The following is a 23619-nucleotide window of genomic DNA, read 5'->3' as shown; positions in this document are numbered from 1 at the left end:
CGAACCCTCAATGCCGGAGTTAACAAGCTCCACAATAATGCTCATGTTTAAGTAACCTTAAGTGTAAGATAGATCAACAGTACTAAACCAAGTACTAGCATAGCATGCACACTTGTCACCTTCATGCATATGTAGGAGGAATAGATCACATCAATATTATCATAGCAATAGTTAACTCCATAATCTACAAGAGATCATGATCATAGCATAAACCAAGTACTAACACGGTGCACGCACTGTCACCTTTGCACACATGCGGGAGGAATAAAACTACTTTAATAACACATCACTAGAGTAGCACATAGATAAATTGTGATACAACATGCTGCAATCATAAAGAGATATAAATAAGCTCCTCACTATACCATTCAATGAGTAAGTATTCTGTGAAATCTAGCCTAAGAGACCCACACGGTGCACACACTGTCACCTTTACACACGTGGGACGAGGAGTCTCCGGAGATCACATAAGTAAAACCCACTTGACTAGCATAATGACATCTAGATTACAAGCATCATCATATGAATCTCAATCATGTAAGGCAGCTCATGAGATTATTGTATTGACACACATAGGAGAGAGATGAACCACATAGCTACCGGTACAGCCCCGAGCCTCGATGGAGAACTACTCCTCCTCATGGGAGCAGCAGCGGTGATGAAGATGGCGGTGGAGATGGCAGCGGTGTCGATGGAGAAGCCTTCCGGGGCACTTCCCGCTCCGGCAGGCGTGCCGGAACAGAGATCCTGTCCCCGGATCTTGGCTTCGCGATGGCGGCGGCTCCGGCAGGTTTCTGTGGGTTTCGTCAATTGGTACCGCGTTTTAGGTCGAAGGGGTTATATAGGCGAAGAGGCGGCGCAGGAGGGCTGACAGGCGGCCTCACCCTAGGCCGGCGCGGCCGACCCTGGCCCGCGGCCCTATGGTGTGGGGCCCCCTGGCTCCTCTCCGACTCTTCTTCGGTGTTCTGGAGCCTTCCGGGGAAAATAGGAGGTTTGGCGTTGATTTCGTCCAATTCGAGAATATTGCCCGATACAGACTTTACGGAACCAAAAACAGCAGAAAACAGGAACCGGCCTTTCGGCATCTCGTCAATAGGTTAGTTCCGGAAAACGCATAATAATGACATAAAGTGTGAACAAAACATGTAGATATCATCAATAATATGGCATGGAACATAAGAAATTATCGATACGTTGGAGACGTATCAGCATCCCCAAGCTTAGTTCTGCTCGTCCCGAGCAGGTAAAACGATAACAAAGATAATTTCTGGAGTGACATGCCATCATAAACTTGATCATACTATTGTAAGCATATGTAATGAATGCAGCAATCCAAGACAATGGTAATGACATGAGTAAACAACTGAATCATAAAGCAAAGACTTTTCATGAATAGTACTTCGAGACAAGCATCAATAAGTCTTGCATAAGAGTTAACTCATAAAGCAATAATTCAAAGTAAAGGTATTGAAGCAACACAAAAGAAGATTAAGTTTCAGCGGTTGCTTTCAACTTATAACATGTATATCTCATGGATATTGTCAACATAGAGTAATATAATAAGTGCAATATGCAAGTATGTAGGAATCAATGCACAGTTCACACAAGTGTTTGCTTCTTGAGGTGGAGAGAAATAGGTGAACTGACTCAACATTGAAAGTAAAAGAATTGTCCTCCATAGAGGAAAAGCATCGATTGCTATATTTGTGCTAGAGCTTTAGTTTTGAAAACATAAAGAGAGCATAAAAATAAAGTTTTGAGAGGTGTATGTTGTTGTCAACGAATGGTAGCGGGTACTCTAACCCCCTTGCCAGACAAACCTTCAAAGAGCGGCTCCCATTTTATTTTATTTTTGGGTGGCACTCCTTCCAACCTTTCTTTCACAAACCATGGCTAACCGAATCCTCGGGTGCCTGCCAACAATCTCATACCATGAAGGAGTGCCTTTTTATTTTAGTTTTATTATGATGACACTCCTCCCAACCTTTGCTTACACAAGCCATGGCTAAACGAATCCTTCGGTGCCGTCCAACAATCACATACCATGGAGGAGTGTCTATTTTTGTTAATTAATTTGGGACTCGGGAATCCCATTGCCCGCTCTTTTGCAAAATTATTGGATAAGCGGATGAAGCCACTAGTCCATTGGTGAAAGTTGCCCAACAAGATTGAAAGATAAACACCACATACTTCCTCATGAGCTATAAAACATTGACACAAATCAGAGGTGATAAATTTTGAATTGTTTAAAGGTAGCACTCAAGCAATTTACTTTGGAATGGCGGGAAATACCATGTAGTAGGTAGGTATGGTGGACACAAATGGCATAGTGTTGTTTGGCTCAAGGATTTGGATGCATGAGAAGTATTCCCTCTCGATACAAGGTTTAGGCTAGCAAGGCTTATTTGAAACAAACACAAGGATGAACCGGTGCAGCAAAACTCACATAAAAGACATATTGAAAGCATTATAAGACTCTACACCGTCTTCCTTGTTGTTCAAACTCAAAACTAGAAATTATCTAGACTTTAGAGAGACCAATTATGCAAACCAAATTTTAGCATGCTCTATGTATTCTTCACTAATAGGTGCAAAGTATATGATGCAAGAGCTTAAACATGAGCACAACAATTGCCAAGTATCACATTACCCAAGACATTATAGCAATTACTACATGTATCATTTTCCAATTCCAACCATATAACAATTTAACGAAGAGGAAACTTCGCCTTGAATATTATGAGCTAAAAACACATGTGTTCATATGAACCAGCGGAGCGTGTCTCTCTCCCACACAAGCATGATGTAATCCAATTTATTCAAACAAAAACAAAAACAAAAGCAAACAAACAGACGCTCCAAGAAAAAGCACATAAGATGTGATGGAATAAAAATATAGTTTCAGGGGAGGAACCCGATAATGTTGTCGATGAAGAAGGGGATGCCTTGGGCATCCCCAAGCTTAGACGCTTGAGTCTTCTTGATATATGCAGGGGTGAACCACCGGGTGCATCCCCAAGCTTAGAGCTTTCACTCTCCTTGATCATAGTATATCATCCTCCTCTCTTGACCCTTGAAAACTTCCTCCACACCAAACTCGAAACAACTCATTAGAGGGTTAGTGGACAATAAAAATTAACATGTTCAGAGGTGACACAATCATTCTTAACACTTCTGGACATTGCATAAAGCTACTGGACATCAATGGATCAAAGAAATTCATCCAACATAGCAAAAGAGGCAATGCGAAATAAAAGGCAGAATCTGTCAAAACAGAACAGTCCGTAAAGATGGATTTTATTAGGCCACCAGACTTGCTCAAATGAAAATGCTCAAATTGAATGAAAGTTGCGTACATATCTGAGTATCATGCACGTAAATTGGCATAATTTTCTGAGCTTCCTGCAGGGCAGTGGGCTCAGATTCGTGACAGCAAAGAAATCTGGAACTGCGCAGTAATCCAAATCTAGTACTTACTTTTCTATCAACGGCTTAACTTGGCACAACAAAACACAAAACTAAGATAAGGAGAGGTTGCTACAGTATTAAACAACTTCCAAGACACAAATATAAAACAAAGTACTGTAGCAAAATAACACATGGGTTATCTCCCAAGAAGTTCTTTCTTTATAGCCGTTAAGATGGGCTCAGCAGTTTTAATGATGCACTCGCAAAAGATAGTATGCGAAGCAAAAGAGAGCATCAAGAGGCAAATTCAAAACATATTTAAGTCTAACATGCTTCCTATGCATAGGAATCTTGTAAATGAACAAGTTCATGAAGAGCAAAGTAACAAGCATAGGAAGATAAAACAAGTGTAGCATCAAAAATTTCAGCACATAGAGAGGTGTTTTAGTAACATGAAAATTTCTACAACCATATTTTCCTCTCTCATAATAACTTTCAGTAGCATCATGAGCAAACTCAACAATATAACTATCACATAAAGCATTCTTATCATGAGTCTCATGCATAAAATTATTACTCTCCACATAAGCATAATCAATTTTATTAGTTGTAGTGGGAGCAAATTCAACAAAGTAGCTATCATTATTATTTTCATCAAGTGTAGGAGGCATATTGTAATCATAACAAAATTCACTCTCCATAGTAGGTGGCACCAAAAGACCACTATCATTATAATCATCATAAATAGGAGGCAAAGTATCATCAAAGAAAATTTTCTCCTCAATGCTTGGGGGACTAAAAATATCATGAAAACCAGCTTCCCCAAGCTTAGAACTTTCTATATTATTGTCAACAATGGTGTTCAAAGCGTTCATACTAATATTACTACCAGCATGCAAACAAGATTTCATAGGTTTTTTAATTTTCGCATCAAACAATCCATGTTTTAAATCAGGAAATAGAATAAGAAGCTCACTGTTGTCCATTATGCCAAACTAGTGTAAACAAGAAACAACAAGATGCAATTGCAGGATCTAAAGGAAATAGCTTTGAGCACACACACAACGGCGCCAGAAAAATACTTTACCTGAGACCGTAGTATGAGAGCCTTTTACCTTTCCTCCCCGGCAACGGCGCCAGAAAAGTGCTTGATGTCTACGGGAGCTTCTATTCTTGTAGACAGTGTTGGGCCTCCAAGAGCAGAGGTTTGTAGAACAGCAGCAAGTTTCCCTTAAGTGGATACCCAAGGTTTATCGAACTCAGGGAGGAAGAGGTCAAAGATATCCCTCTCATGCAACCCTGCAACCACAAAGCAAGAAGTCTCTTGTGTCCCCAACACACCTAATAGGTGCACTAGTTCGGCGAAGAGATAGTGAAATACATGTGGTATGAATAAGTATGAGCAGTAGCAACGGTGCCAGAAAAGTGCTTGGCGCGTAGTTGATGGTGGTGGTATTGCAGCAGTAGTAACGCAGTAAAACAGTAAACAAGCAGTAGTAACGCAGTAGTAGTAACGCAGCAGTAGTAAACAAGCAGTAGTAACTCAGCAGTATTTAGGAACAAGGCCTAGGGATTACACTTTCACTAGTGGACACTCTCAACATTGATCACATAACAGAACAGATAAATGCATACTCTACACTTTTGTTGGATGATGAACACATTGCGTAGGATTACACGAACCCTCAATGCCGGAGTTAACAAGCTCCACAATAATGCTCATGTTTAAGTAACCTTAAGTGTAAGATAGATCAACAGACTAAACCAAGTACTAGCATAGCATGCACACTGTCACCTTCATGCATATGTAGGAGGAATAGATCACATCAATATTATCATAGCAATAGTTAACTCCATAATCTACAAGAGATCATGATCATAGCATAAACCAAGTACTAACACGGTGCACGCACTGTCACCTTTGCACACATGCAGGAGGAATAAAACTACTTTAATAACACATCACTAGAGTAGCACATAGATAAATTGTGATACAACATGCTGCAATCATAAAGAGATATAAATAAGCTCCTCACTATACCATTCAATGAGTAAGTATTCTGTGAAATCTAGCCTAAGAGACCCACACGGTGCACACACTCGTCACCTTTACACACGTGGGACGAGGAGTCTCCGGAGATCACATAAGTAAAATCCACTTGACTAGCATAATGACATCTAGATTACAAGCATCATCATATGAATCTCAATCATGTAAGGCAGCTCATGAGATTATTGTATTGACACACATAGGAGAGAGATGAACCACATAGCTACCGGTACAGCCCCGAGCCTCGATGGAGAACTACTCCTCCTCATGGGAGCAGCAGCGGTGATGAAGATGGCGGTGGAGATGGCAGCGGTGTCGATGGAGAAGCCTTCCGGGGCACTTCCCGCTCCGGCAGCGTGCCGGAACAGAGATCCCGTCCCCGGATCTTGGCTTCGCGATGGCGGCGGCTCCGGCAGGTTTCGTGGGTTTCGTCAATTGGTACTGCGTTTTTAGGTCGAAAGGGGTTATATAGGCGAAGAGGCGGCGCAGGAGGGCTGACAGGGTGGCCTCACCCTAGGCCGGCGCGGCCAGACCCTGGCCCGCGCGGCCCTATGGTGTGGGGCCCCCTGGCTCCTCTCCGACTCTTCTTCGGTGTTCTGGAGCCTTCCGGGAAAAATAGGAGGTTTGGCGTTGATTTCGTCCAATTCCGAGAATATTGCCCGAACAGCCTTTCTGGAACCAAAAACAGCAGAAAACAGGAACTGGCCTTTCGGCATCTCGTCAATAGGTTAGTTCCGGAAAACGCATAATAATGACATAAAGTGTGAACAAAACATGTAGATATCATCAATAATATGGCATGGAACATAAGAAATTATCGATACGTTGGAGACGTATCAATCATCTAGAGCTTTATCATAAACATTTGCCAAGCAAAATTCTTTAGTACCATGCATTTCGACATCAGGCACAAACAAAGCATTATCATAAGATTTATCAAAATAGCATGGATTATCATAGATAATAGTAGCATAATTATTTTCACAAGTTTTACTCATAGGGGATATTTCAAGAGAATCCACATGAACATAACATTCAACCTCCTTTGGTAAGCATGGAGGACAATCAAATAGTGTAAGAGATAAAGAGTTACTCTCATTAGAAGGTTGGCATGGGTAGCTAATCCATTCTTCCTCCTTTTGTTCATCACTCTCCTCTTCTTTTTCATCCAATGAGCTTTCAGGTTCATCAATTTCCTCCTCTTTTTATCCAATGAGCTTTCAGGTTCATCAATTTCTTCTTCCACAGGTTCCTGCAAATTGTGAGTGCATTCTTGTGCATTAATTAGTATCTCTTTATAATCAATGATATAAGGATTACCACTGTAACTTTCTATGCAAAAATTAAGGATAGAAGAGACATAATCTTTAAGGTCCTTACAAACAACACAAGTTTCATAATTTTTAGCCATGAAGGATTCGATCTCAGAGGCTCCCATAAATATGACAAATTATTCTACCTCTTCGAACCCAAGATGAATATAGTTATTCCAATTGTAGTTCTTAATTAAAGCTTCCTCACTAAAGCCACATTGGAATTTAAGATGTTTAGTATCCTGTTGAGAGCAACAGTTTATATCATGGCGTTTAAGCAAGATTTTAGCAATTGTATTCAATTTTTATATCACAACACTCATCACTTTACCCGCTCTTGATTTTCTATAATTATTATATAATTCTATAAGCTCCAACATGGTTATGTGCTCTTCCATAACAGCAGTTTTTAATTTTTAGGTTTTTCAAATTTTTATGGATTTTTGGGTATATAAGAAAAGTAAAGCAAAACAAAAACAAACTAGACAAAAGTAAACTAAGCAAAACAGAATAAAACAAAATAAAAACAGAGAGAGAAGTAGAGTGTACTCCCCAGGTGAACTTATGAGTAGAGCTATGCCTCCCCGGCAACGGCGCCAGAAAATAGTCTTGATAACCCACAAGTATAGGGGATTGCAACAGTCTTCGAGGGAAGTTAAACCCAAATTTATTGATTCGACACAAGGGGAGGTAAAGAATACTTATAAGCCTTAACACCTGAGTTGTCAATTCAGCTGCACCTGTAAAAGCACTAGTAACAGGGGTGATGTGAAAGCAGCAGTAATATGAGAGCAATAGTAACAGTAACACAGCAGCAGTAGCAATAACACAGAGGCAATGGCACCGGAAAATAGTTGATACTACTTCCAATGACATATAGAACGAGTATATGATGATGAGAGATGGACCGGGGTTCCCAGCGATCTACACTAGTGGTAACTCTCTGATACGTCTCCGATGTATCGATAATTTCTTATGTTCCATGCTTGTTTTATGACAATACCTACATGTTTTGTTCACACTTTATGATGATTTTATTCGTTTTCCGGAACTAACCTATTGACGAGATGCCGAAGTGCTAGTTGCTGTTTTCTGCTGTTTTTGGTTTCATAAATCCTAGTAAGAAAATATTCCCGGAATTGGACGAAATCAACGCCCAACATCTTAGAATCCCACAAAGCTTCCAGAACACCCGAGAGCCACCAGTGGAGGGCCCTGTGGGCCCCAGATGATAGGCTGCCGCGGCCAGGGGGTGGGCCGCGCCCCCCTAGTGTGTCATCTCCTCGTCGACCTTCCGACTCCGCCTCTTCGCCTATTTAAAGGTCCCTGACCTAAATCTTCGATACAAAAAAAAGCCACGGTACGAGAAACCTTCCAGAGCCGCCGCCATCGCGAAGCCAAGATCTGGGGGACAGAAGTCTCTGTTCCGGCACGCCGCCGGGATGGGGAAGTGCCCCCGGAAGGCTCCTCTATCGACACCACCGCCATCTTCATCAACTCTGCTGTCTCCCATGAGGAGGGAGTAGTTCTCCATCGAGGCTAAGGGCTGTACCGGTAGCTATGTGGTTAATCTCTCTCCCTATGTACTTCAATACAATAATCTCATGAGCTTCCTTACATGATTGAGATTCATATGATGATGCTTGTAATCTAGATGTCATTATGCTAGTCAAGTGGATTTTACTTATGTGATCTCCGGAGACTCCTTTTCCCACGTGTGTAAAGGTGACAGGTGTGTGCACCGTGTGGGTCTCTTAGGCTATATTTCACGGAATACTTATTCACCGTTATGAATAGCATAGTGAAGTGCTTATTTATATCCCTTTATGATTGCAATGTGTTTTGTATCACTATTCATCTATGTGCTACTCTAGTGATGTTATTAAAGTACTCTATTCCTCCTGCACGGTGTAATGGTGACAGTGTGTGCATCGTGTAGTACTTGGCGTAGGTTATGATTGTGATCTCATGTAGATTATGAAGTTAACTATTGCTATGATAGTATTGATGTGATCTATTCCTCCTTCATAGTGTGATGGTGACAGTGTGCATGCTATGTTAGTACTTGGTTTAGTTGTGTTGATCTATCGTGCACTCTAAGGTTATTTAAACATGAATATCGAATATTGTGGAGCTTGTTAACTCCGGCATTGAGGGTTCGTGTAATCCTACGCAATTAGTGGTGTTCATCATCCAACAAGAGAGTGTAGAGTATAGGATTTATCTATTCTGTCATGTGATCAAAGTTGAGAGTGTCCACTAGTGAAAGTATGATCCCTAGGCCTTGTTCCCAAATACTTGCTATCATCGCTTGTTTATTGTTTCTATCGCATTTGTACCGCTCGCAATATTACCAGAATCAACCACACGCCAGTTGTAGCATCAAGTATTTTCTGGCGCCGTTACTACTGCTCATATTCATTCATACCACCTGTATTTTACTATCTCTTCGCCGAACTAGTGCACCTATTAGGTGTGTTGGGGACACAAGATACTTCTTGCTTTGTGGTTGCAGGGTTGCATGAGAGGGATATCTTTGACCTCTTCCTCCCTGAGTTCGATAAACCTTGGGTGATCCACTTAAGGGAAAACTTGATGTTGTTCTACAAACCTCTGCTCTTGGAGGCCCAACACTGTCTACAGGAAAAGGAGTGTGCGTAGACATCAAGCTATTTTCTGGCGCCGTTGCCGGGGAGGAAAGGTAAAAGGTAATCACACTCCGGATCTCGACTACTAAGCTATTTTCCGGCGCGTTGTAAGTACTCGAAGCTATTTCCTTTAGATCCTGCAATTGCATCTTTTTGTTTCTTGTTTGTCACTAGTTTGGCATGATGGAAAGCAACAGTGAGCTTTTAAAATTATTTCCTGAGTTAAGACATGGATGGTTTGATGCGAAAATTAAAAAACCCATGGAACATATTAGTATGAACACTTTGAACACCCTTGTTGCTAATGATATGGAAAATTCTAAGCTTGGGGAAGCTAGTTTTGATGAGCATGATCTTTTTAGTCCCCCAAGCATTGAGGAGGAAATTTACTTTGATGATACTTTGCCTCCTATTTATGATGATTATAATGATAGTAGTCTTTTGGTGCCGCCTGTTATGGAGGATAAATTTGATTATGATTACAATATGCCTCCTATATTTGATGATGAGAATAATAATGATAGCTAGTTTGTTGAATTTTCTCCCACTACAATTAATAATAATGACTATGCTTATGTTGGGAGTAGTAATAATTTTATGCATGAGACTCATGATAAGAATGCTTTATGTGATAGTTATATTGTTGAGTTTGCTCATGATGCTACTGAAAATCTTTATGAGAGAGGAAAATATGGTTGTAGAAATTTTCATGTTACTAAAACACCTCTCTATGTGCTGAAATTTTTGAAGCTACACTTGTTTTATCTTTCTATGCTTGTTGCATTATGCTTCATGAATTTGTTTATTTACAAGATTCCTATGCATAGGAAGCATGTTAGGCTTAAATGTGTTTTGAATTTGCCTCTTGATGCTCTTGTTTTCTTCAACTCTTATTTCTTGGGAGTGCATCATTAAAATTGCTGAGCCCATCTTAATGGCTATAAAGAAAGAACTTCTTGGGAGATAACCCATGTGTTTATTTTAATACAGTAATTTCGTTTTATATTTGTGTCTTGGAAGTTGTTACTACTGTAGCAACATCTCCTTATCTTTATTTTATTGCATTGTTGTGCCAAGTAAAGTCTTTGATAGCATGGTTGATACTAGATTTGGATTACTGCGCAGAAACAGATTTCCGTCTGTCACGAATTTGGGAAGGGTTCTCTGTAGGTAACTCAGAAAAATCTGCAAATTTACGTGAGTTATCCCCAGATATGTACGCAACTTTCATTCAATTTGAGCATTTTCATTTGAGCAAGTCTGGTGCCTCTTAGAAATTCGTCTTTACGGACTGTTCTGTTTTGACAGATTCTGCCTTTTATTTCGCATTGCTTCTTTTTGCTATGTTGGATGGATTTCTTTGTTCCATTAACTTCCAGTAGCTTTGGGCAATGTCCAGAAGTGTTAAGAATGATTGTGTCACCTCTGAACATGTGAATTTTGATTATGCACTAACCCTCTAATGAGTTGTTTTGAGTTTGGTGTGGAGGAAGTTTTCAAGGGTCAAGAGAGGAGGATGATACAATGTGATCAAGAAGAGTGAAAGGTCTAAGCTTGGGGATGCCCCGGTGGTTCATCCCTGCGTATTTCAAGAAGACTCAAGCGTCTAAGCTTGGGGATGCCCAAGGCATCCCCTTCTTCATTGACAAATTATCAGGTTCCTTCTCTTGAAACTATATTTTTATTCCATCACATCGCATGTACTTTACTTGGAGCGTCTGTGTGTTTCTATTTTTGTTTTTGTTTGAATAAATGCTTGTTTGGGAGAGAGACACGCTCCGCTGGTTCATATGAACACATGTGTTCTTAGCTTTTAATGTTCATGGCGAAGGTTGAAACTGCTTCGTTAATTGTTGTATGGTTGGAAACGGGAAGTGATACATGTAGTAATTGGTATGATGTCTTGAATAATGTGATACTTGGCAATTATTGTGCTCATTTTTAAGCTCTTGCATCATATACTTTGCACCTATTAGTGAAGAAATACATAGAGCTTGCTAAAATTTGGTTTGCATGATTGGTCTCTCTAAGGTCTAGATATTTTCTAGTAAGGGTTTGAACAACAAGGAAGACAATGTAGAGTCTTATAATGCTTGCAATATGTCTTTTATGTAAGTTTTGCTGTACCGGTTCATACTTGTGTTTGCTTCAAATAACCTTCCTAGCCAAAGCCTTGTACTGAGAGGGAATGCTTCTCGTGCATCCAAAACCTTGAGCCAAAACCTATGCCATTTGTGTCCACCATACCTACCTACTACATGGTATTTCCTGCCATTCCAAGTAAATACTTCATGTGCTACCTTTAAACCTTCAAAATGCTTCTCAATTTGTGTCAATGTTTTATAGCTCATGAGGAAGTATGTGCTGTTTATCTTTCAACCTTGTCATTTACTCTTGACGGACTTTCATAATGGACTAGTGGCACATCCGCTTATCCAATAATTTTGCAAAAAAAGCTGGCAATGGGGTTCCCAGTCCCGATTAATTAACTTTCATTAATAATTCTCTTCACATGTTTTGCTCTGATTCATCAGTAAGCAACTTAATTTTGCAAATAGACACTCCTCCATGGTATGAGATTGATGTAAGGCACCCGAGGATTCAGTTAGCCATGGCTTGTGTAAGCAAAGGTTGGGGGGAGTGTCACCCATAATAAAACTAAAATACATGTGTAAACAAAAGAGAAGAGGGATGATCTACCTTGCTGGTAGAGATAACGTCCTTCATGGGAGCCGCTCTTGAAAGTCTGGTTGGCGAGGTAGTTAGAGTGCCCACTACCATTCGTTGACAACAACAAACACCTCTCAAAACTTTACTTTTATGCTCTCTATATGATTTCAAAACTTAAAAAGCTCTAGCACATGATTTAATCCCTGCTTCCCTCTGCGAAGGGCCTTTATTTTACTTTATATTGAGTCAGTTTACCTACTTCCATCTTAGAAGCAAACACTTGTGTCAACTGTGCATTGATTCTTACATACTTGCTTATTGCACTTATTATATTACTTTGCATTGACAACTATCCATGAGATATACATGTTACAAGTTGAAAGCAACCGCTGAAACTTAATCTTCCTTTGTGTTGCTTCAATGCCTTTACTGAGAATCTATTGCTTTATGAGTTAACTCTTATGCAAGACTTATTGATGCTTGTCTTGAAAGTACTATTCATGAAAAGTCTTTGCTATATGATTCAATTGTTTACTCATTGCATTTATATTGTCTTGAATCACTTCATTCATCTCATATGCTTTACAATAGTATGATTAAGATCATGTTGGTAGCATGTCACTTCAGAAATTATCTTTGTTATCGTTTACCTACTCGAGGACGAGTAGGAACTAAGCTTGGGGATGCTGATACGTCTCCGACGTATCGATAATTTCTTATGTTCCATGCTTGTTTTATGACAATACCTACATGTTTTGTTCACACTTTATGATGATTTTATGCGTTTTCCGGAACTAACCTATTGACGAGATGTCGAAGTGCCAGCTCTCGTTTTCTCGCTGTTTTTGGTTTCGAAATCCTAGTAAGAAAATATTCTCGAATTGGACGAAATCAACGCCCAGCATCTTAGAATCCCACGAAGCTTCCGAACACCCGAGAGCCACTGCAGGAGGGCCACCGTGGGCCCCAGATGATAGGCTGGCGCGGCCAGGGGGTGGGCCGCGCCCCCCTAGTGTGTCATCGCCTCGTCGACCTTCCGACTCCGCCTCTTCGCCTATTTAAAGGTCCCTGACCTAAATCTTCGATACAAAAAAAAAGCCACGGTACGAGAAACCTTCCAGAGCCGCCGCCATCGCGAAGCCAAGATCCGGGGACAGAAGTCTCTGTTCCGGCACGCCGCCGGGACGGGGAAGTGCCCCCGGAAGGCTCCTCCATCGACACCACCGCCATCTTCATCAACGCTGCTGTCTCCCATGAGGAGGGAGTAGTTCTCCATCGAGGCTAAGGGCTGTACCGGTAGCTATGTGGTTAATCTCTCTCTCCCTATGTACTTCAATACAATAATCTCATGAGCTGCCTTACATGATTGAGATTCATATGATGATGCTTGTAATCTAGATGTCATTATGCTAGTCAAGTGGATTTTACTTATGTGGTCTCCGGAGACTCCTTGTCCCACGTGTGTAAAGGTGACAAGCAGTGTGCACCGTGTGGGTCTCTTAGGCTATATTTCACATAATACTTATTCACTGTTATGAATAGCATAGTGAAGTGCTTATTTATATCCCTCTATGATTGCAATGTGTTTTGTATCACTATTCATCTATGTGCTACTCTAGTGATGTTATTAAAGTACTCTATTCCTCCTGCACGGTGTAATGGTGACAGTATGTGCATCGTGTAGTACTTGGCGTAGGTTATGATTGTGATCTCTTGTAGATTATGAAGTTAACTATTGCTATGATAGTATTGATGTGATCTATTCCTCCTTCATAGTGTGATGGTGACAGTGTGCATGCTATGTTAGTACTTGGTTTAGTTGTGTTGATCTATCGTGCACTCTAAGGTTATTTAAACATGAATATCGAATATTGTGGAGCTTGTTAACTCCGGCATTGAGGGTTCGTGTAATCCTACGTAATTAGTGGTGTTCATCATCCAACAAGAGAGTATAGAGTATAGCATTTATCTATTCTGTCATGTGATCAAAGTTGAGAGTGTCCACTAGTGAAAGTATGATCCCTAGGCCTTGTTCCCAAATACTGCTATCACTGCTTGTTTACTGTTTTACTGCATTTGTACTGCCTTCAATGTTACCACCATCAACCACACGCCAGTTGTAGCATCAAGTATTTTCTGGCACCGTTACTACTGCTCATATTCATTCATACCACCTGTATTTCACTATCTCTTCGCCGAATTAGTGCACCTATTAGGTGTGTTGGGGACACAAGAGACTTCTTGCTTTGTGGTTGCAGGGTTGCATGAGAGGGATATCTTTGACCTCTTCCTCCTTGAGTTCGATAAACCTTGGGTGATCCACTTAAGGGAAAACTTGCTGATGTTCTACAAACCTCTGCTCTTGGAGGCCGAACACTGTCTACAGGAAAAAGGAGTGTGCGTAGACGTCACTCTCCAATAACAAGTGACAAGTGTTGGGTGAACAAATTACAGTTGGGCAATTGATAGGATTGAAATAGCATTAAGACAGAACATCAAGATTATTAATCATGTAGGCATGTTTTCCATATATAGTCATACGTGCTCGCAATGAGAAACTTATACAACATCTTTTGTCCTACCAAATGGTGGCGATCGGGCCTCAAGGGAATCTATCGGCTATTAAGGTACTCCTTTTAATAGAGCACCGTGATCAAAGCATTAACACTTGGTGAAAACATGTGATCCTCATACCTACGCCTTCCCTCCAGCTTGTCCCAATTTCTGTCACTTTGGGGCCTTTGGTTCCAGACATAGACATGTGCATACAACTTGTAGATACAATATAAGCAATAAGTATAGAGCTTAAATCTAAGATCATGCCACTCGGGCCCTAGTGACAAGAATTAAGCATAACAAGATTGCAGCAACAATAACTTCACAAACTTTATAGATAGACTAATCATAATGTATCATCCATCGGATCCCAACAAACACAACACCGATTACATCGGATGGATCTCAATCATGTAAGGCAGCTCATGAGATCATTGTATTGAAGTACATGGGATAGAGAGTACCAACTAGCTATCGCTAGAACCCGTAGTCCATGGGGGAACTACTCACGGAGCATGATGGAGGCGGTGGCGTCGATGGAGATGGCTTCGGGGCACTTCCCCGTCCCGGCAGGTGCCGGAACGGAGACTTCGCCCCCGAATTGGAGTTTCGCGATGGTGGTGGCGCCCCTGGAGTCTTTCTGGAGTTTCGTCAATCCGTATCGAGTTTTTAGGTCGAAAGGGCTTATATAGGCGAAGAGACGGAGTCGGAGGGGTTACGGAGGCGCCACACAACAGGGCGGCGCGCCCCCCTCCTGGGCCGCTCCAGCCACATGTGTGGGCCCCCTGTGGCCCTCCTCTGGTCCCCCTTTGACTTTCTGGAAGGTTCCGGGAAAATAAGATGTTGGGTCTTTGTTTCGTCGAATTCCGAGAATATTGCCCGAACAGCCTTTCTGGAACCAAAAACAACAGAAAACAGGAACTGGCACTGTGGCATCTTGTTAATAGGTTAGTTCCGAAAAACGCATAAAAACATTATAAAGTGTGAGCAAAAAATGTAGGTATTGTCATAAAACAAGCATGGAACATCAGAAATTATAGATACGTTGGAGACGTATCACTCAGCCAATGGACCCACTAGTCAGTCTCTGCGGGTACAAGTGAACCGATACATTTAGTATTTAGGTTTTATTTCAAATTCCAGAAAATCACTGAAACTTTGCAAAATTATATAAAATCCATTTCAACTCAGAAAATATAAATAATATATGAAAATTCTCACAAAAATAAACTCTATTCAGATAAAATATAAAACAAAAATGTGTGTCAAAATAAAAATTCACTTATTTTAACCTTATTAATTATGCCATTTCATTTATTTAAAACACAATTTGAATTCAATAATTAGTGAAGTTTCAAAATTATATTTTAACTATTCAGTAACTAATTAACATGTTAAGATTAATTTTCTTTATCATAATTACATCCACTTAAATATTAGTGGTAATTCATAAACCCTAATTTGCGAATTACTATTTTCTGTTTTCTTTAAATAGTACTAGTAAATTTGCCCGTGCGTTGCTACGGTTTTCGGTTTCTCTCTCATGTCTTGTCTATGTGAAGTCACCACCGCCCCGCCGCCCTTCTTCCATTCCAACCTTCTCCTATGTTGTTTTCATGTCCATATCCAAGTTGTTGTTATGGTTTGATGGAAGAATCTACATCATAAAATTATAAGAGCAAACATTATTTTGGAGATCGTTCTTAGTATTCTTCTTATATCCAACTTGCCCAATTTTCCTCTAATAAATCAAAAAGGGTCTTTGTACACATCTTCTCTCTATTGGATGAATATAAACATCTCTCTAGTTTTTTTTTCTGGATACATAGTTATTTTGCTCCTATGTTGTTTTCATGTCCATATCTTCCATTCAAACCTTCTCCTATATGTTGTTTTCATGTCCATATCCAAGTTGTTGTTATGGTTTGATGGAAGAATCTACATCATAAAATTATAAGAGCAAACATTATTTTGGAGATCGTTCTTAGTATTCTTCTTATATCCAACTTGCCCAATTTTCCTCTAATAAATCAAAAAGGGTCTTTGTACACATCTTCTCTCTATTGGATGAATATAAACATCTCTCTAGTTTTTTTTTCTGGATACATAGTTATTTTGCTCCAGCTGAGGCAATGCAAGCACGCAGCTACTTCACTGGCGAGCAAATTCTGAGTATACTCACCCTGGGAAACTGCTGCACGGGCACGCAAACTTCTCCAGATTCTCAGCCTTATCCACCACAGGCGGCGCTGCACCAACCTCTTCCGCTGTAGCCGGTTTCTTCATGGTGGACACTGATGGCATCCACCGGGAGTCCGGGATATAACAAAATTCCCCAGGTGTATGATTTTATTCGCCGCAGTCCTCGAAGAGCACGGACAGCCGAGCGGCTGAGAGAGAGATACCAAAGGGTTGCCCACGTTGTGACCTTGGCGGTTGACGGAGATTATCGCCGGCGTCGCAGGGACGGACATCCCCTTCCGCTCGTAGATCTCCTCCTCCCCGTATGATTCCCTCTCGTCCCTCTCGGAAGGAATTATTCCGGCCTCACCCTTTCGTCCGAGCGCGGCCCCGTCCGCTCGCTCACTCTCGCATCAGCCGCCCCTTGCTCCTCGCGCCTCCGGACTCCTGAGGCCCGCTCCTGCTCCAGAAGGGGAACGGCTGCCGAGCGAGCTACACGCACGGGCAAAGGGACACACCGAGCATGCCGCAGACGACGAATCCGGAGACGGCCTATTTGCCGACGGGTCTCTGTTCTGCTCGGAGCCGCAGCTGCGCGACCTTGGAAGAGCCACACATCGCCAATCCGATTGAAGAAACCAAGAGCGCGGAGGCAGGCTTGGGGCGTATCGGACCGCCTACGGACTAATCGGGGTAAAAGCCAGCGAGGAACGAATCAGGGCGGATCTCGCATGCGAGGAACAAACAGGTGATGTAGCGCGCCGAGCAGTGGTGGGCGGGGCAGTGCGCGCTGGGGAGCAGAGTTCAGGCGGATGGGGTAGGTGGTCCGCGGACAAACGGAAGGGGCGACCGAATCGAGCGATTTGCCTACGAACGGTTTTTTTACTTGGCGGTGGCATTTACCGTAATTTTCACAGAAATAAAGGGGCAATAAAAAACGGACGAACAAGAAACCTTATTTTCTTTATTAGTAGGTATAGATAACTCAAGAAAATATTAAAAGCCAATATTATTTTGGTAGCCCAACAATTGTGTACTTAAGCATTTTTAGTTAACAAGTCATTATTTTAAAACCTAACAATAATTAGGAAACCCCGATTTCTAATTAAACCCTAACTAGTAATTATTTTAATTCTTAAACCCTCTAAAAATTAATAGCATGTTAAATTTATTAATAACTTTATTTCAAGTACTTAATCACATTAAACCCTAGCACAATTATTATGATAAGAATAATACCACAATTTAGGAACCTAGTTCTAAAATAAATAGAAACCCAACTTTATTATTTCATGTGATCATTCCACCTTAGAAGCAACTCTAAAACCCTAGTTATGTGTCACATGTCATCATGTGAGATTTACTTGACATATAGAACCCTAATAAGCAACAATTGAATGCATTCTTATGATCCACTAGCATAAAAACAAGTCACATGAGATTATCATTTCATGTCCCTATTCCTAATTAAAACCTATATGATTCCCTAGTATCACCTAGGTATAAACCCTAACTTGTCAATTGGATTAGTACCAATGATCACCACTCCTATATACCATACCATTGAGATCAACCTTAACCATCATAATCTAGTAGAACCATAATTATGAACCCTAGTACCAACCTTGTGTAATAATTCACAACACATGCTGCTATTCCACTAAACCCTACTTAGTAAATGATAAGTCACTTAGCTTAGAAACAATTAGAGATCATTTAGGAAAGCAAATGTGAAACCATAGCAATAAACCTATCAATACTTGCTATATAGAAAACCATTCCAAGTTAAGAACCAACTAGTTCCTATTAGTGAAACTAAATGAACTCAATAGTAAACCCTAGAGTTACATAGCTCCTATGTATAGTAGTTCATATTATTCTTATTTAACCTGATCTTCAAAAGTTATTCTTTTGAAATACTGTTGACGTCAGAAACCCACTGGCGGGCAGCGACGGGCAACACAGTAGAGCCGGGAACAACTAGGGCTGCGGCTGGCCCCAGTCCCTCAGAGCGACGGCCCGCAAAGCCTCCTGGTCACACGTCCGATGCTATCGCAAGGGCGTGCCACCCGACCTATACCCGGTCGGAAGGTGTGGATGATGCCTCGCTTAGTTTCTCGCATGGCATACACGTAAACATTAAATACGAGCCTCGATCGGCTCTCGAGTTATCCCGTGAATCGGCTCAAAGAGCCGATCCACCCATGATTCGTACAAGGTGTCCGAATATATGGTGGTCCCGCTTGATCAAGATAAAGCTAATGAGATCTACGACGATTTAGGGTTTTCACCGCATAATCGGATCATCCTACTCACGATTGGGCCTCGCGCTCGCGCACGGTGACCGTAAGTCGATCCTAGACGAGGCCTAAAAACCAACACGAGGTTGATCCCCGGAACATCCTTTCTAGGGCTAGCAAACTTCACCCTACACGCCGCTGGATCCTCCAACCCTTTGTAGGGCCTAACTAATGCGGATATTAAACTAATCCTTGCAGAACAAGGAGCAACCGTAACGGATCGGATCTACTAAACTATGATCAAGCGGGGTGCCGCCCCTACACCTGAGATAGGTGTAAGGGCGGCTAGATGCATAAGGGTCGCACTACGACAACATATGATACGAAGAACAATGCTAACCCTAACACATCTAAGATAACTACGTTGCTTGCCATCAAAAAGGCTTCGAAGACGAGCAACGCATGAACAACGTGGGTAGGCTTGGGCTGCCTAGATCGCAAGATGCGATCTAGGCAGCATGGTGCTTACCGGAGAAACCCTCGAGACGAAGGAGTTGGCGATGCGCCGAGATTTGTTTGTGTTGAACGTTGGTTGTTGTTTATTCCATAAACCCTAGATACATATTTATAGTCCAGGGGACTTTCTGATTTAGGCGTGCACCTAACCGTGCACGAGTAAAACTCCAACTCCTAATCGACACGTAACCTAATATGTTACAGATACAAGGGCAAACTAGCCCAAACTTTGCATGTAAGGCCGATCCACGTATTTCTTCTATATATATATTCTTCGAGTCCATCTTGATCACGGCCCACCTCTGACTCGGTCAAATTCTGGTGATAACACATGCCCCCCTGGTTTTGGAAATGACATTTCCAAAATTATTACGCTTTTCTTTCGTCGGGTCATGTCGTGGCAGAGCAGAAACCGCCGCAGAATCCTCATCATAATGCCATGCCCCCCTCCACTTCTCCACGTGGCTGCAAAATTTTCCTGTTGGGCAACATCCCCTCGGAAACTGCTGTGGCATTGAATCTCCCTCATATCCCTTTTATTTAACCGTTCTAAACAGCTTGCTCCTCCTTCGTCCTCCTCGCATTAGCACCAAAAAACCCTCTGCGCCACCATGTCTTCTTCCTCCTCCGAGCTTTCCTATGGGTCCTCCTCCTCCCGCGAGACGCCGCCGGACATCCGCGCCCCAGAAGAATGGGACCTGGAAGACCACGCCTCCTCCATCTGGTCCGAAGACGACCAGTCTCTGACCAGCGGGGATGAAGATCTTCAGTTCCTTGCCGTTGGGGAACTGGAGTCGGAAAGCGAGGACGACCGTTTCCCCTGGGACGGCTGCCCCACCTCTGAAGAAGAGGAAGAGGAAGACGACGACGACGACGACGACTCCCTCGAGGGCTACCCGTCGGCGAAACGCCTCCGCATGTGGTGGGACGACGACAGCAGCGACGATGAAGACGGGGATGAAGCTCCCGTAGAGGGCTACGGGAGTAGCGACGAGGAGCCCATCGGCAGCAGTGCCGATGAGAGTTCCGAGGATGACGACGAAGGCAGCGATGGCCCGTAGATTAGGATCTACTAGTGTAGGCCTAGCAGTAGTAGATTGGTCAATAGACCCTTCTTTTGTTCTTCTTCTTTTTTGAGCAATAGGATCTTTCTTTGTAAGAAATCCAGTTTATGAATGAAGAAGTTTCCCCAATTTGACTTTGCCGATTTCTTTTAAACCGATTCTCAATGAGCCGATGGCAACGCACCGGTCTCTCAAAATCCGCCCTTCCCTTCTTCAACCACGGGGTGACTGCAATCTTGGTCAAAACTCAAAAAGTTGATGTCAGCGCATCAAGCCTTCATGAATTATCCTTCGTCCTTTCGAACAATGAATTTCAGTTCCGCCGGATCACCCCCTTGACGAAAATTGCGGTGTAGGACTAGCCGATGGCCATCCAATCGGCTTTTCAAAGCATCCACCAGGCCATCTGCCCCCCGAGTCTCAGTCAAGGCAAAACAGAGACAAGGACATGCCATTCAGACAACTGGACCTGGGCTAGATCATGTCTGAGAGAACTATCATGCGAGCCGCCCGATTCCCAACAAAATCGGCTCTCCGGAGCAGAGAACTTTCGGGGTGAGCTGCCCCCGAGCTTCTTCAGTCCGCTTCTTTGTCTTTGCGGGCCGGATCGGCTCCTTTCCTTCGGTGGATCCGAGGCAACCTACCCTTGGCCTGATCTGCACATCCATGCTGCTCCCGGCATTGTTTTTGCAGAGCGGATCTGAGCCATTAAACCACTCCACTGAGGAGTTCTTCCATCAAAGTCTCTCTTCGTGGCCCAGTTCCCGCTCCATCGATCCTCTTATCATAACAGTTATATCCTTAAGTCGATGGCCATGCATCGGCTGTGCTTAAAAAAAATTTGAATTTTTTACGGCCGATTTATGTATCGGCCCCCATACCTCAATATCCATCATCAAAGAATATCTTGGGCTGCTGGGTACTTGCAAGACATTCCATCATCAAAGAATATCTTGGGCTGCTGGGTACTTGCAAGACATTCCTACTGCATATCCTCGTGTTTCATCCACCTAGGTGCCCCCCCGAGCCGATTCTGTCAAGAAAATTGATGGTATCGGCTCTTCAGGTATCCCCTGTTGGATTAAATGCTGAACCCAGGCAGAATGGATGGTGAGGATAATTTTGGCCGATTGCTGGAATCGGCCTCCACGTTGCTTGTTCGACGAAGGTTTTGTAATGTCCTTCCATAAATTTTTTGGGGCCGATCACAAGGATCAGCCTCGCCACGTTTGCTCATTGATTTTCTCTTGCTACTCGTTCATGCCGGTAGATAAAACCAGCCCAATTTCTGACTTTATCATGTTGGTGCGCTTGCTGTCGTCCACCTTGAGTGCATCGTGTAATCGTGGAGCACTAAGCTTCGTCGGAAGGACGAGTACCATGTTTGTGCCAGCCGATGTTTCGTCATCGTCTTTCCTTTAATTGGGACGCCACTCCATTTTCCGTGGACGACCCTCTTCATCCAGGGTTCGCTGAACTTTCGTAGCCAGATCAGGCCTTGCCTTCCTCAATGTATGCAAGTATAACCTTTCGGCTTCCTCCAGGCCGCGCAATCGCCGAACCCCGCGCTTTTGGGAACGGGCTGAGTCCATCGTGGGCACCACCTTGGCCGGTGGTACTGTCTTCTTCTTCTCCTCGTCTTCCGAATCTTCGAGATCTTCCAACCGAGGGGACTCAGCGCGTTTGCTTTGTGGCGGGAGAGGCCCTAGGCGCTTGAATACGGACACGTTGGCTGCCTCCTTTTTCTTCTCGGTTGCATTTCAGGCAATTGCCGATTGTGGGCAATCGGCTCATTCCTGAATCCCGGCAGTTGTCCGAAGAAGGGACAGTCCCAGTGCCTATCCTCGTCGACTCGCTCCCCCAACTTTTCCTTGGCACGGCGCTCGTGCTCCTCCTCCTCGCGATCATGCGGACGACGTCTCCCGTCGTCCCTAGCCGAACGATCTTCTTCATCATCGTCGTTGTATCGCCGGCGTTGGTCATACCGACTCACATACTTGTTGAGGAGGTGATCGGAGAGAGGTCGTTGATACCTTATGTTCTTCACTTCTCCCTCTCGTGACGTAGCGCTTGCCGGTCTTGGCGGAGCCGATCGCGTGAGCGGCTTCCTCTGTATCTTTGCTATGAGAGCAGCTGCCCTCATCTCCATCCTTACCAGAGTGGTGTCCAGGTCCTACCATGTCGATATTGCACGAGAAATCCGGCTGGCACCCTCCATGGTAAGCATACTCCACCATGTTCACGGCGGGGAAGGGGTGTGTGTCGACCTTCATGGCGTACTGGTTGAAAATTAACCGTCCATTTTCTATCGCCATTTGGATCTGCTGCCGCCACACCCTGCAGTCGTTGGTGGTGTGGGTGAACGTGTTATGCCACTTGCGGTATGGCTTTCCGTTCAGCTCTTGCACCGTGGGGATCTTGTGGCCTTCGGGTACCTTTATATGCTTCTCCGTGAGTAAGAGATCAAAAATCCGCTCGCTTTTGGTCACGTCGAAGTCGAACCCTTTTGGAGGGCCTTGTGGCTTCACCCATTTGCAGGACACGGGGCCCGCCGCTCGAGTCCATTCAGCCACTGCTACCTCTCGATCTCCCGCAGCACCTTCATCCTCGTCTGCCTCAACCAGGGTCACCGCACGCTTGAATTTGTCCTGGTAAACATCTGGGTGGCGCTGCTCATATGCTGATAGCTTCTGCACCATGTGCGCCAATGAAGGGTAGTCTGCTTGGGAGGCCACGTCCTTAATCGATGATGAGAGACCCACCACCGCCAACTCGGATCGCTTCTTTTTCACTTACATGAGCCGAAAAGCATCGGTTCCTAATGGTCCGAAGCGCTGGACGTATTCTCGACACCTGTCTCCCCGCGCTTCGTCGTACTTGTGCTAGATCGGCAACACCAACCTCGAAGCCTCCCCCGAAAGATACCGCCATGGAACCGCTTCTTCAAAAGTGCATGTAACTACACCTGAAGTA

The sequence above is a fragment of the Lolium rigidum genome, chromosome 3 (genome assembly GCF_022539505.1).
Source record: "Lolium rigidum isolate FL_2022 chromosome 3, APGP_CSIRO_Lrig_0.1, whole genome shotgun sequence".
Classification (NCBI taxonomy): domain Eukaryota; kingdom Viridiplantae; phylum Streptophyta; class Magnoliopsida; order Poales; family Poaceae; genus Lolium; species Lolium rigidum.
The sequence above is the reverse complement of the archived record's forward strand: the minus strand, read 5'-3'. Positions refer to the sequence as shown.